The following is a 16,462-nucleotide window of genomic DNA, read 5'->3' as shown; positions in this document are numbered from 1 at the left end:
TACATGTTCAAATAAATAAACTTTTCATAGTTTTTGTTAAAAAGCTAAACTCGCTAAAATAAACATGTAGTGAGAAGAGTTATATTTTCATTTCTGCAAACATTTTTGGTAACTACCTTGATAAAAAACATTGTTTGTTTTAATGTTCAGATTGTCCCAGAAGTGGCCAGAGTAAGTTGCTCTAGCTGGCCCTGTAAAATAATACAGCTGTGCTTATGACATGCTGTATTATTTTATTGAGCACTTCTTTATATCCTGGCATAACCAACTGTTCCAGGCTTACCTTTATGTCTCACCCTGAACTCAGTCATTTCTCACAGGAGCTTTGGTGTATTTAATGAGGAATGCTTATTAGAAACACAAATTTGTGGCTGGGCACAGTGGCTCAGGCCTGTAATCCCAACACTTTGGGAAGCCGAGGCGGGCAGATCACAAGATGACGAGATGGAGACCATCCTGGCTAACACGGTGAAACCCCATTTCTACTAAAAATACAAAAAATTAGCTGTGCCCGGTGGTGGGCGCCTGTAGTCCCAGCTACTCGGGAGGCTGAGGCAGGAGAATGGCCTGAACCCGGGAGACGGAGCTTGCAGTGAGCCGAGATCGCGCCACTGCACTCCAGCCTGGGTGACAGAGTGAGACTCCGTCCCAAAAAAATAAATAAATAAAATAAAATAAAATAAAATAAAATAAAATTGGGTGTTAGTTTACTATTAGAGAGTTCTTTCTTCTAGGCCTTTTTAGTCCACACAGCTCAAAAATATATGTATGTCTAGTCATCCATACATACGCATACATACATATATACAAACATATAGAGATGCATACACATGCATGTAAACAATTCTCATTATTTATGGATTTCATGTTTGCGTGTTTTGTCTACTCACCAAAATGTATCTGTAACCCCAAAGTCAATACTCACGTTAATATTGCCCTTATTTGCAGAAATTCACAGAGCAGCAGAGAGACAAGCATTTTGAGTTACTGACACACAGGTTCCCAAATGAAGTCAAACAAGGTTTGACCCTGCCTTCTTGTTTCAGAGCTCATACTGTAAACAAGTGTCTGAGGGTCTATGTAGTGTCACTTTTTATTTATTTATTTATTATTTTGTGCCTTTTGTTGTTGATTTCACTGTTTGATTTCACTGTTTGAAACAGCCCACTGGCTCAAGCCTGTAATCCCAGCACTTTGGGAGGCCGAGGCGGGCGGATCACGAGGTCAGGAGATCGAGACCATCCTGGCTAACACGGTGAAACCCCGTCTCTACTAAAAAAAAAATACAAAAAACTAGCCCGGCGAGGTGGCGGCGCCTGTAGTCCCAGCTACTCGGGAGGCTGAGGCAGGAGAATGGCGTAAACCCGGGAGGAGGAGTTTGCAGTGAGCTGAGACCTGGCCACTGCACTCCAGCCTGGGTGACAGAGCGAGACTCCCCCTCAAAAAAAAAAAAAAAAAAAAAAAAAAAAAAAAAACAGCCCACAAGGGTAGTGCTGAAGCAATGTCTAGCGTTTGTCTATGCAGAATAAGCTTAGAGTGCTGTTGACCACAAGTTCAATGTTAATCAATCAACATTATATGGCTAACAATGTATATTTAAATAGAAACACATATAAAACTAGTTTATGTATTGATCTATTGATAGAACTATTGAGACTACAGACTTGGAGAAACCTAACCATGTTTTCCATCTAGGAAATTGGAAATTGAGTATGACAACTTTATGTAACATGCCTTCTGTGAATAATGACTGTTGACTATGTGTGTGTAGAGATATATATACTTTCACAAATACATACTTTAGAAATCTCAAGTTACTATCAAGCACTCCAATTCTAATCCGGGTTTTTCTTGTCCTTTTCTTATCCATATCTGTAACTCTGTTTTTCCAAACTGAGAGCCCTGACTCCCAACGAGATTAGCACATTTACTTATTTTCTCAATCTTGTAATATATACAAAATAATTACAATATAACTTAATCTATAAAATATACACAAAACTACTGAAAAGAATTCACGGCTTATTTCCAGTTGTCAGGTATTTCACCCTGCCCCAAATTAAAGGAATATGGTTGACTTTGTATTTGGATTTTACTTTTGTTTCTTTCTCTCTTTTCTTCTTTCATCAGTGGGGTCTTAGTGTTCATTGGTAAAAGTTAGGCCCATTTGTTTCAACTTATTTTATTTTATTTTACATTTTTTGGTCTCCCCTATAATTATTTAAAATTAACTATTTTTTAATATGAGGAGNGCACATTTACTTATTTTCTCAATCTTGTAATATATACAAAATAATTACAATATAACTTAATCTATAAAAATATACACAAAACTACTGAAAAAGAATTCACGGCTTATTTCCAGTTGTCAGGTATTTCACCCTGCCCCAAATTAAAGGAATATGGTTGACTTTGTATTTGGATTTTACTTTTTGTTTCTTTCTCTCTTTTCTTCTTTCATCAGTGGGGTCTTAGTGTTCATTGGTAAAAGTTAGGCCCATTTGTTTCAACTTATTTTTATTTTTATTTTTACATTTTTTGGTCTCCCCTATAATTATTTAAAATTAACTATTTTTTAATATGAGGAGCAATATACAAAATGATATTCTCAAAGAAGTGTCATTTCCTTTTTTTTTTTTTTTTTTTTTTTTTTTTTTTTTTTGAGACACGCTGGAGTACAGTGGCACCATCTCGGCTCACTGCAACCTCTGCCTCCCGGGTTCAAGCATTTCTCCTGCCTCAGCCTTCTGAGTAACTGGGATGACAGGTGCTCACCTGGCTAATTTTTGTACTTTTAGTAGAGATGGAGCTTCACAATATTGGCCAGGCTATCCTCAAATTGCTGACCTCAGGTGATTAGCCTGCCTCGGCCACCCAAAGTGCTGGGATTACAGATGTGAGCCACTGCACATGGCCCTCATTTCCTTCATATCTCTTTCACCCCATTCTCTACCACTTGCAGTTAACCAGGTCGATTGGTTTTTGATTTATTCTTATTGATTTTTTTTGTGTGTGTAAAGGCCAGGTAACAAATATTTTATGCTTTTCAGGTAATTTATTATAATATCTGTTATAAGTATACAGTCTGCCACTGCAATGCTAAAGTAGCTGTAGACAATAAGTAATTGAATCGACATAATTGACTCTCAATAATAATTTATTTCTTAAAAAAGGGTATGGGCTCCATTTGGCTTGTGGGCCAATTTGCAAACCTCTGAATTAGACTAAAGTATAAAAAGGATTAAATAACTATATGGATTGGCATGTGCTACATTAGATTCTCATCTCATCTCATATCCAGAAATATACAAACTGCCTTATTGAGATTTCTGTCTAATACCCTCAGCTTAACTATAGATGTCCCTGTGAATAAGAATGGCAAGAATTATCACCATATTTGGTCCTATGGAACCCAGTAAAACATTGGCATATTGCTTTACTTCCATCTGCGGCTTGCTGTCCGTTTCCTTGAGTGTCAAAGTATTTCATTCTCTCATTCATTAATTTAACAAATATTTATACAGCACTTATGGGGAAATGGCAATTTTTTGAGATCTGTTTATAGTGAAAAGGATAATTTAAGTCTCTGTCCTCGGTTGCTTACATCCTAGTGGCCCAAAGCACAAAATATTGCTGAACTAAGCATCAAGAGAACAAGCATGATCTGACTCTGCTGAAAGCTATTATGTGATTCAGAGCAAGCCACTTCACCTCATCCAGTTTCAGCTATTTAACTAGAAAAGATAGAGTTTAAGCAAGATGTCATTAATGGTTTCAACAGTACATGAATCTATGTTCTTGGGTAATGGCTGGCTCATATCCCCAAACCCACAGCCCAGTGAATTTTAAGTCTACTGCAGGAAACTTGGAAGGCAGAATTATGGTCTCCATGAAAGTCACATCATAGAATATGATTTTGAAGTACACTGTACTTGATGAGATGGTTTAATTGGCAGGCTGACAAACTTTTTTATAAGGGGCCAGATATGCTTCATTCTCAAAGATATAATAGCTTTGGAAGCAATATATAGTCTCTGTCACATATTTTTTGTTATTACACCCTAAAGTATACACAAAAATTTGTTCTTGGTTCATACAAATATATTCTGTGGGCTAGATTTAACCCTTGGTTAGTCGATGTCTGTCTCTTGCTCTAGAGAATTTCAGGATATTCTACACTTTTATAATTGGATGGAACCCTTAGAATATCTGTTAATTGGAGATAAATTAGTGTAAAAGAGAAATGAAAGCACCATCTTCAAAAGAGTTCATATACAAGTTTCTTCACTTGAAACAGAATGTATCTCTAGGGAGAATAAAGTGTAAGGGAGATGTTTTTGGACCAACATCCTAACTTTTTTTACTAGGCAATAGTTTAAGGAGTTTCTAGAATTGAATAGAATGAGAAAGATGAATGTCTTTCTGATCAGGTAGTATTTGTGTTGAGCTAGCAGACACACAAAATGTTTCATGTTTTTTATGCCACATTCCTCATAAGCTAATATCATTTTATTGTCTCACACATTGGGTCACCAGAGCTCTATTCTTTTCCTTTGGATTCATACATGAGGAACACAAGGAACAGCAAAGCTATATGATACATGCAAAGATTCTTTAACCTGCATCGACATCTTGCTTTTCATTCCATTCAATACCAAGTTATTAAATTGTAGTGGCCATCTCCAACTTTTATCTATTATGAGTGCCCACTGTTAAGGTCTATTCTCCTATGTAGACTGCACCAGAATAACATAATGGAAGAAAGCTTTTTCCCTAAAAAGTCAAGGAGTGTAAAGGAAGATGCATAACTACATAGAAAATATGAAAACAGAAAATATGCACATCATGTAGCACACAATACTGGTATGCATTAATTTGTCATAAAATATTTGTGTACCCAAACATAGATTGAATAAATATTCAGAGTCCAATTACAGAAGATTTTCTGGAGGCATACATGAAGGTGCATATAAGAATATGTAGTCTATGTTTGCTATATATTAATATATGATACATATTCTTGTACGGATACATCAGAAATGTCTATATGACCTTGCCAGAACCAGTTCCTTGCCACTCAGAACATTCCGATGTGTTAGGAAATTGAATACTCTTTAAGTATCCTGGAAAACTCTGCCTTTCTAATGTTTTCTGTACCTTGTGCCTTGGCATCAGCTCTCAGCCTTCCCTGTAGTTTTCCTGTCTGTAAAATGGAGATAATGTTAATTATACTTTCCTGGTTGCTGAGAAGATTGATTTATAATAGTAAGGCACTTAAAAATGAAAAGCAGTTGTGACATATTATCACTGTAATATTGGCCAAAAGAAAGAGCCATTGGCTGAAAACGACGATCTGCCTATAAGCAGTGTAGTAGAGATTAGCCAGGGGCAGCAGTTGAGAAATAATACTGTGCAGAACAAATACCAGGACGAGCGGAAGGATTGTTAAGGACGTTGTTTCATGGTCCAAATCTGCCTAAAAAGGATTTAAGATTCTTCTGTTTCCCTAAAGCCCTAAGAGTTTTTCTATATCCTGATATAGTTTATGGGAAAACTTTTTATTTTCCGTATCAAACAGAGAATGATTATCTTCAACGATAAGGAGCCCAGGTTTTCTAGTTTAAGAAGTATCCAATGCATGACTAAAAAAAAGCTTTAATCTTTTCCAAGTATATGACTGCATAAAGAGTGTCCTTCCTTTAGTGTGAATGCTAAATCATCATACATTAATATTTTACTATGCTTAAATTTATTTAAGACTGTAAAGATTATACACCACAAAAAATTACTGTTTTCCCAGACCCAATAAGTAAAGTAGAACCTGAAACAACCAAGGGACATATTGATTATATTTGGGCCAAAGGTATCTCTTGTTTCTCATGCTCAGACAAAAATAACATGGCAAAGTCAAGTACCTAACACTTAGATTTTATATATTCTGTATTACAAGTACTTGGTTACAGGAAAGCGACTTGCCACTGTAATTTTTGCTAATGTGGGCATCATTTAGTTTTTTTGGAGTTCTAGCTGTTTACTGTTCTGCTAATTTTTTATTAAGTAATGAGCCAGCGTTTATTTCCGTTATACGTACAAGTGCATTATAAAGCCGTATTGTACAGTATTGAAATATTTGATAAAATAGAATTCTATGTTTCGGTTAAGATATAAAACTAAGCAATATGAATGAATTTCTTTCTAACAATGGTTATGTCCTATCTCTAAAGAGAAAAGCAAAACACAATTTCAGCCAAATTAATCAAGAAATTTTATACAGAGTGAGTGGAGATAATACAATAAGCATTGTAAGGGCAGTTGAATGTTTGTTAGATAATTCGGGTTTACTTTCATTATGAGTCTTCTAAGGTATCCCGCAAGGAGTAAATTGTAGTAAAATTAGTAAACGTTGATAAACTTTAGTAAATGTTTGAAAAGAGGCAATAAAGTGGTGATCCTAATGGAACCGAAGCAAAACTGCTAATAATATTCATGTTGATATAAGTATTATTTCAGTGAATGTTACTTATGATTTTATTTTCAAAAGAAAGAGAACAAATTTCTTTAAAATTAAGTTGGTCCATTATATTTTTATGGTATTTAGAATACACTATTTGATGTGGGATAAATATGTATGTATATATATTTATATACATTTATATATATTTATACACATAGATAGATTTGCTTTTATTAAGTATATACCTGGAACAAAGTGACTCTGTGTAGAAACAGACAGATATATTTCCCAAAGTTTTGTTTTGTTTTCATTTTAACTGTTCAATGAACTGTGAAAGACTTCTTGAATAGACTGCCTAAATAATTATATGCTAGCTAAAATCATGTGTAGTCTTATTTTTAATAATTTATTCAAATAAGCCACTCATACTTTCATTTTCATGTTGCCTGACATAAGATCTTGGATTAATTAGTACTACTTTTCACTATCCTACTATTAGTTTGTATTCCACTGAGGAAATGAAGAAAAGTGTTGTATTAAAGTGTAATGATTTAGGAACATTTGGCAACCATTTGGTATGCAATACTAAGATATTCCCATTAATGTAAATTATGGGTTTTCATTGACCATGCTGATAACTACTAATTTGTATTTGATAATGACACCAAAACTTAGAGTACAATAAATAACAAAAAATGAAAAAAGTAAAAAAAAAAAACCTATAATATAAATATTAACAACAACCATTGCAACAAAACAAGCAAAGCAACCTTTCTTTGTAAAATTTAAAATGGTTAACAAGTATACTGTTGTTCATATTGTTATTTGCTGTATAAAGTGTGCAATTTCTCTTTGTCCTGTTCCAGTTCTTATGCGTAATGTTTTCGACTTTTTCCCAAGTGGTGTGATACTCACTGTGTGTTTGTCATATATGACTTTTAGTATTTTGAGGTATGCTTCTTCAGTGACTAGTTTGTTGAGGGCTTTTATCAATAAGGGATGTTGGATTTTATCAAAAGCCTTTCCTGCATATATTGAGGTGATCATATAAATTTTTTGTTTTTAATTGTCTATGTGGTGAATCATGTTTATTAATTTGCAAATGTTGAATCATCCTTGAATCTCTGGAATAAAATCCACTTCAGTGATTTGCCTTTTTAAAGTGCTGTTGGATTCAGTTTCCTGCTACTTTCTTGAGGATTTTTACACCTATGCTCAACAGGAATATTGTGACTGTTGGGTAGAATGTTCTGTAAGTGTCTAATAGTTCCATTTGGTCTAGAGTTCAGTTTAAGTACAGGGTTTCTATGTCAACTTTCTGCCTCAATGATGTTTTTAGTGTTGTCAATGAGATGTTGACAACCCCTCTATTATTGTATTGCCATCAGTCTCTTTTCTTATGTCAGATAGTACTTGTTTTACGAACTTGGATCCTATTGTGTTGGGTTCATTTATATTTAGGATAGCTAAAGTTTCTGGTTTTATTTAACCCCTTTTTAATGATATAATGCCCTTCTTTGTCTTTTTTTACTGTTGGTGGTTTAATATTTTATATGATATAAGAACGGCTGCTCTTGCTTGCTTTTGCTTTTCATTTGTGTGGTATGTTGTTTACCATCTCTTTACTTCGAGTCTGTAGATGTCTTTAGCCATTAGAGAAGCAGCAGATGGTTGAGTCTTTTTTTTTTTTTCAATTTAATTTGCCAGTCTATACCTTTTAATGGAGAATTTATGCCATTTATGTTCAAAGTTAGTATTTATATATAAGCTTTTGTTCCTGTCATAGTTTGCTAGCTAGGTTCCTTGTAGTCTCAATTGTGTAATTGCTTTACAGGATTTGTAAGTTTTCTTCTTATGTGTGATGTTATGATGGTGAGTATTCTACTTTCATACCCATGTTTAGATCTCTTTTGAGCAATCTGTGTACTACTAGTCTAGTAGTGACAAATGACCTCAGTGTTTGCTTGTCTAGGAAATATTTAATTTCTCCTTCATTTATGAAACTTAGTTGGGCAGAATATAAAATTCTTTTGGCTGGCATTTTTTTAAAGAAAGGTAAAAATAGGTCCCAATCTCTTCTGGCTTGGAAAGTTTCAGCTGAGAAGTCAGTTGTTAGTCTAATGGAATGAATATTATTTATAGGTGATTTGACACTTCTCTCTAGCTGCCTTTAAGACATAGAGTTCCACATTGACCTTAAATAGTGTAATGACTATATTCCTTGGTGATGTTTACCTTACATAGTATCTTCTAGGTGCTCTCTAAATTTTGTGTATCTGGGCATATATGTCTCTAGCAAGCTTGATAAATTAAAAAAATATGTATTTCCTCAAAATATATGTTCCACACTTGTAACTTTTCCTTTTTTCCCTTAGGAATGCCTACAAGTTGTAGGTTTGGTTGTTTTCCTTAATCCCATATATTTGAAAGCTGTGCTCGTTTTTTAAAGTTCTTTTTTTATTTGTTTTTAATTGACTTAATTAATTCAAAAGACTGGTTTTCAGCCTCTTACAGTCTTTATTCTGCCTGGTCTAGTTTATTGTTAAAGCTTTCAGCAGCATTTTGAAATTTCTTCAGTGATTTTTTTTTATTTCCAGAGGTTTTGTTTGTTTTCTAAAAAATATATCTATCTCTTCTTTCATCTCCTAAATTGTTTTCTGGTTTCTTTTGTTGGCTTTCAACTTTCTATTGGATCTCATTAAACTTCCTTACTATATGTATCTTAAATTTTTTATCATTTCAAATTTTCATTTTGGTTAAAATCCCTTACTAGAAAACTAGTGTGACCTTCGGATGTGTTATTACATTGCTTCATCGTAGTACCTCAGTTCTTGTGCTGACTGTTTTTTATCTGTAGAAGCGATTACCTCTTATTTTTCAATTTTCTTTTGTTTGGGTGGGCTCTTTTTCCTCATTTGAGGGTGTGACTATTGTGTATGTTGGACATGGTCCTTTGGCTTTGCTCCCATATGTTTTTATAGGGTCAACTCTCTGTATAAAACTTTTGTGTTAATAGATAGCCTTAATTCAATGTATTTCTCAAATGCTAGTCTTTTGTTTCTTTGTCTGTTTTTGTATATTGTAGTAGCAGTCTACAATAAGCTCTGTGTGAGGTGAGGCTCACTGACTTCAACAGATATGGGGAGGTGGAGGCTTGAAAGGCTTATTTTGTTCCCCAGTACGGTATACTTTCATCAGCAATAATTATATTGGGTTGTACATACCACACCATCCGCTAGTAGGTGGTGCTTGTGGGTAAGAGCCAGCTAAGCATTGTACAGTGATGTCAGCAGAAGTTGTAATGGGCCATGCAGTTTGACCTCCTGATTAGTATTTGGCACTTGTAAGTGACAAGCATATGTGGTGATAGCAGTAGAATTTTACGTGGCTTTAGTTGATGAGGGGAAGTACCAGAGTGTCGCTGGCAATGGGTGGGAATGGGGTTCAATATTATTGCACAGTGTTCTCCCACCAAGATGGTAGGAATAGATGGGGTTGGGTTGGGTGCAAGTACCGACCTTGGTGAGGTTGTAGAGGCAGCTCTCAGGTAACTTGGGCAACCCTCTAGGTAGTGGGGGAGGCATATCCTCTTACCACAGTGCCTAATCAGGGAAAGAGGGGGTAGTCTGGGGCTTTCAGCCTAGCCAAAGGCCATGGGGGCTCCCCATTTACTACTCCCCTGATCCCCTGGGACCTCCCTTCAATGTCCAGCCTGAACAACAGACCTGAGCAGTTAAGCTCATCTCGAGCATTCACAACCAGATCACTAAGCTGTCCGAGGTGTTACAGATGGCGAGACTCCTTGTAGAAGAAACTGAGACTATCAGGCCTCACTCTTGGCAGTCTGGTTTCATGAAACAAGGAGCACACAGCTCTCACGCCATCATGTAAGCATTTGTCATGTTCTCCTCTGTGTTCTAACACAGGGGGCCCCTCTCCAGCATGAGATCAGACCACAATTCTCATCTCTATACACCTAGGTAGTGTGCCTGACTACTAGGGAACTGGGACTAGGCCACTGGACTTGTTCTTTGGCCTTCAGGGGTCAAGCACTATCTGTAGTGGGGAAGTGAACTGCTTCCAGGCCGCCCAGCAAACCACTCAGGTGGTGCAATGAATCCTATACTGTGAGCTGCCCCTGCAAGAAAATCCAGATAGGCAGTAATTGGAGGTACCAGCAGCCATGGGAGTTTGTGGTTCAGATGCACTTCAGTCCCAGAGCAATGGTGTTGTGGCCTGTCTTGGGCACCTGAGTATGCACAGGCCCCTCTCTCTCCTGGTCCAGCAGATAACATGAGCTATAGTTGTTTAGGGCAAGATACAGAAACTTGAGAAGTGGGCGCTGACTCACATTTTACTGCGGTTACCCAACACACTGAAATCTTTTGGGTTCCCTGTGAGTTTAGGCAGTGCCTCTGCATGTTCTTCAGCAGCCCCCAGACAGTCCAAAGGTTTGTGGGGGTTGTGGGAATTCCTTTAGCTAGGATCTCAGTGGCCCAGAGTAGGAATGTGGTGCCATGGGGTTCCTTTACTTATCCCTTCCTTGGGTTTGATTTAGGTCTGTGGGTCAGTGATGTTGAGCAGGAAGTCCCCTCCCTCCCTCTTCAATCAAAGCGTCTTCTGTTGCCTCTGTATTAAATTTCAGAGTTTTCTCTCAAAAGATCTGTTGGATGTGTGAAGATTTACTCAGTATTTTTGTTCCTCTTTGTGGAAGAGGTGTATCCCAGCTGTTTCTAGTCAGCCATCTTTATTAATCCTAATACTTTTCAGAATGTCCTTCCTATAACTCAAAAAACAAAACAAAAAAAAAGTTTAAGAGCTTAAAAAAAATGAGAGGAAAAAAGGTGTAAGTAATAAATGAATAAGTGGTTCCCCATTATATCCAATTTAACTTAATGAGAAATATTCTTAACTTTCAACCACCTTCAATATTTCTTAATATTAAAAATAATTTTTAGAGGAATCTTTTAAAACTAGAATCATAGCCCTTTTGTAATTTATCCCCTTGATAATAGAATTTCTTATTTAGCACTACATTTTGTAAAGTAATTATTAAAATATGTGGCATTAAGTCTGTTTTTATTATAAAACTTTTAAATTAACTAAGAATTGTCTAGGCTGTGAAGGGAATTTACCAATATGTGTCAATCATTTGGCTTCATAATTAAGCTTGATTCTCTTTTGAGATTTTATACAAAATCTGTAGTTTTCTGTCATGGGGAACAAAGAAACTAGATCTTAGATACATTATATCGGTGATTAGCATGCATCCTTCAAAAATACAGTAGGAAATCACTGGTTTATTATAAATCATCTCAGACCGGGCGAGGGGGCTCACTCCTGTAATCCCAACAAGTTGGGAGGCCGAGGTGGGTGGATCGCTAGGTCAGGGGTTCGAGACCAGCGTGACCAACATGGTGAAACCCCGTCTCAACTAAAAATACAAAAATTAGCTGGACCTGGTGGCGGGCGCCTGTAATCCCAGCTACTTAGGAGGCTGAGACAGGATAATTTATTGAATCAAGGAGGCGGAGGTTGCAGTGAGCCAAGATCACACCACTGCACTCCATCCTGGGCGACAGAACAAGACTCTGTCTCAAAAAACAAACAAAATAAATAAATCAATCATCTCAAAGCATGCTGGTCAATTAAGCATCATGATGCTAAATAGCAGAATATTTTAATTCCACGTACAGATCTTTTTCACAGAAAACAAACCCATTTAAGGTGGAAAACGATTATATTCTCGTAATAAGAGAAAGCTCAGAAATCAGAGCTGTGAGAGTGAAACAGAAGAAAAGTAATGATTTAAAGAGGGTTAGGCATGATGTGATGAGAAGTGCATTTTACTTCCGTGGTATTGTTTTGTGAAAATTTATTCACTCCAGTTAATCATGAGAAAACAGCAAAAACCGAAACTGAAGGATATTCAACAAAATGTTTGATCAGTATAATTCAAAAGTGTCAAGCTTACAAAAGTAAATAAATAAACAAAGAGTGAGAACTCACAACTGGAGAACACCAGAAAAAAATGCAATACGGTATATGGTATCATAGATTAAATACTGAAACAGAAAAAAAGGATATTAATGGAAAAACTGATAAAATCAGAATAAAGGCTGCCATTTGATTTACAGGATCATACCAATGTGAATTTCTAAGTTGTGATAAGTGTTTCATAGCTGCCTACAATGTAAACCTTAGAGAAATATGAGTAAATGGTAAGAACTCACTATACAATTTTGCAACTATTCTGTAAATATCAAAATAATAATAAAGAGGAAATATTAGCAAAACAAATGAAAACAAGGGAGTAATACAAAGAGTGGAAAAAAATTAAAATGGAGCAAAAGGGACCAAACTACATAGACACAAATTAAAACTGCAATATTACCTAAATACTTCTTAAAGATATTAAGCTATACATATGAAGATTATAGAAATTCATATCTACTTTGATTTTAACAACATAATGTGTGTATTAAGATTAATTTGGGTTGTTGTACATTTTCTGTATATTTCTGAATTTGCACATTGCCAGAATGAGTAAATGGCTTTACATTATAATTAACTCCTCGAGAAATTTCTTTAGAGGAATAAAACAATATATTTTGCTAAGTCATAGAATGGACAACTCAGTTATGCTTCAGGTTATCTTAGTAGGGAGCATGTGAGTGAGAGGGTAACAGATACACAAATCACATCCTAGGATTAGACTTACTGGAAAGATCACATGGGATCAGAAATGGAAGTCAAAGTTTCTCTTATCAAATTTTGGTGACTCCAAAAAGACAGGAAAGACCAGAGAGAAGCACTAAATGAGGACAATAAATTAGCAAAAAGGGATGTCCTACCGATTTCAATATTCAATGAGTCTATAAGAAGGGCCTGAGCCACCAAGCCTGGCCAAAATACTGGATTTTAATTAAAGAGTAGAGTGAGGAGGGGCACAGAGGACAGCCTCCGAGGGGAGGCCGCACTGCAAGCATCCCTGGAGGGAGAAAGTATGCACTGGATGGATGGCAGCAGGCGCTGCACGGGGAGCTGAGCACTGCTGGGAAGAATCCGGTGAGTGATGGCGTTTATATCTCCTGATCATGATGCACAGCCTTCAGTCGGGGACATTTAATACACAGAACACCGGGTCCAGGCTGCAGCTGCGGGACTCAGAGGCGAAGCTTGAGTGGCTCCGGAAGGACAAAGAGCCACCCTTGAGGGAAGAGACAGCAGCCCTGGCGTTGGCGGCCCCACCACTGCCACATCTGCCAGGAAACAATGCTGCTAGTGACATTCAAACTGTGCCCCAGGAGCTCCTACAGACACATGTGCAACATGAAGGGGCTGAGGCAACAGGCTGTGAGGAGCATCGGCCAGGAGCTGATCCAGAGGGCCCTGGGAGGCCCCACTCCAAGCACGTGGGTTAACCAGATTCGGCGGTGGAGTTCTCTGCTTGGTTCACTGCTGGAAGAGACTCTCTGGCCGGGCGCAGTGGCTCACCCCTGTAATACCAGCACGTTGGGAGGCCGAGGCGGGTGGATCACGAGGTTAGGAGTTCGAGAGCAGCCTGACCAACATGGTAAAACCCCTCAAAATACAAAAATTAGCCAGGCGTGGTGGCGCGTGCCTGTAATCCCAGCTACTCGGGAGGCTGAGGCAGGAGAATCTCTTGAACCTGGAAAAAGAAAAGAAAGAAAAAAAAGGAAAGAAAGAGAGAGACTCTCTACAGTGACAAGGAACTGACCTATCTCCGGCAGGGGGAAGAGGCCATGCAGAAGGCCTTGGGCATCCTTAGCCCTCAGCAACCAGGAGGGCTGGAAGAAGGACAGCCAGCAGGACAGTGGGGACAAAGTGATGAGTAAAGTGGCTCTAGATGTGGGCAAGATGTTCCGGTTGCAAGTTGTGGTGGAGTCACCCATGAAGAGGCTCTATGAAGAGCTGGTGGAGTGCATGGAGGCAATGGGGGAGTGGAACCCCAATATCAAAGAGATCAAGGTCCTGCAGAAGGTCAGAAAAGACGCATTTATTACCTACGAGCTGGCTGCAAAGGCAGCAGGAAACCTGGTGGGGCCCCGTGACTTTGTGAGCATGTGCTGTGCCAATCATCGAGGCTCCACCTGTGTGCTGGCTGGCATGGCCACAGACTTCAGGAACATGCCCAAGCAGAAAGGTGTCATTGGGGGTAGCATGGTCCCACTTGCATGGTGCTTCACCTGGTGACTGGAAGTCCCTCCAAAACCAAACTTTCATGACTGCTCAGCATCGACCTCAAGGGGTGGCTGCCCAAGAGCATCATCAACCAGGTTCTGTTCCAGACCCAGGTGGATTTTGCCAACCACCTGCACAAGCACCTGGAGTCACACCCTGCCTCTGAAGCCAGGTGTTGAAGGCCAGCCTGCTCTTCCCAAGTGTGCCCAGCTGTACTGGTACGCACGCTTATCAGGAGAATCCCTGCTGGAATCCTACAAGTTTAAAGTCTCCACCTGGCGACAGAGTAATAGGTGAGGTTAGTGTTTAGAGCACAACACTAGGATACAGATTGGTAAAAGTTTTTAGTACCAAGAAAACAGGGATGAGACTCTTTGATTAAAAGGTAACTTCATTCACTGATTAGCTATGACATGAAGGTTAAGGCTCCTAAAATATTTGTAAAACTTTTTTTCTGGGCCCTTATGTGCCCACCTAAAATCATTTTTGAAATGCTAGTGGCTGATATGGGTGTGGTAGATGCTAGCCACAGGGCCTGAGAAGTCTTGCTTTATGGGCTGGAGAATGCCATGCCCTGCAGGCAGTGCATGTGCACAAGCAGAATCTCAGAGGGTCTCCAGCAGCCCTCTGCTCCTCCCAGTTGCTGCATGGCAACACCAGAGAACTGCTTAGCATCCCACAGTGGGTACCTTCTGGAAATATAGTCCAAGCTTTCTCTATGCAAAAAGACAAAACTAATTAGTAAATCTATTTCCCTATTGCTTCCATAGGCACCAGTCAGAATAAAGAATCATAATTAACATACACACACACACACACACACACACACACACACACAGACACACAAAACAAGGACCTGAGTTCAGAAAATGAAGCCTGTAATCACACACTAAAATGAAAACAATGAATCATGTTAAACGCTTAATAAATGTATTGCTTCCATAGCCTTGTGACATGGTTTGGCTGTGTCCCCACCCAAATCTTGAATTCCCATGTGTTCTGGGAGGGGCCTTGTGGGAGGTAATTGAATCACGGGGGTGGATCTTCTCATGCTGTTCTAGTGTTAGTGAATAAATCTCACTAGATTGGAGGGTTTTAAAAATGGGAGTTTCCCTGCACAAGGCTTTTGCCTGCTGCCATCCATGTAAGATGTGATTTGCTCCTTCTTGCCTTCCACCATGATTGTGAAGCCTCCCCAGCCATGTGGAACTGCAAGTCCATTAAATTTCTTTCTTTTGAAAATTGCCCAGTCTTTGGTACGCCTTTATTAGCAGCAAGAAAGCAGACTAATAGACCTTGGGTTTTGTTATTGAAGTCCCTGCTCTTGCCCTTGGCTGCAAATCTAAAAAGGTCTTATGAGTTATGTGATTACTGTTAAGTAATATAAGAATCTCACATCAATAATTAATAAGTCTACATCAATGAAATAAATCAACACATACACACATGCATGTACACACACATGCATGCACACACACACATTTAGTTGGAAATAAATGTTCTTCCCCAGTTTATTCTACTATGTATTAGCCATCAGCAATCTCCACTGTTTCCAACACTTCCAAAATCTGAGGGAGAGCAGAAATGTGCCAAGAATATATGAAAAATATTTCTTTATTTTTTCTTATTAAAAAAATTAGTTAATATAAGCAGAAGCACAGGTATAGACACAATTCAAGATTTGGTAATTCACTGGCTCATTGATATCTGAAGGAACTCAGTATCTTTATCTCTGTGCTGTACTATCTGAGGTGTCAGAGCAATTACTCTGAGTTATCAGACAGCAACCAGTAGCAGTCAAGT

At 38.1% G+C, this 16,462-nt stretch overlaps 1 pseudogene; it reads left to right on the top strand.

Moving 5' to 3' along the window:
- Positions 1-13,729: 13,729 nt before the first annotated feature.
- Positions 13,730-14,932, top strand: LOC108529218 (steroidogenic acute regulatory protein, mitochondrial-like; annotated as a pseudogene).
- Positions 14,933-16,462: the final 1,530 nt, after the last annotated feature.

The sequence above is a fragment of the Rhinopithecus bieti genome, unplaced genomic scaffold (genome assembly GCF_001698545.2).
Source record: "Rhinopithecus bieti isolate Rb0 unplaced genomic scaffold, ASM169854v2 scaffold_6542, whole genome shotgun sequence".
NCBI lineage: Eukaryota > Metazoa > Chordata > Mammalia > Primates > Cercopithecidae > Rhinopithecus > Rhinopithecus bieti.
The sequence above is the reverse complement of the archived record's forward strand: the minus strand, read 5'-3'. Positions and strand labels throughout refer to the sequence as shown.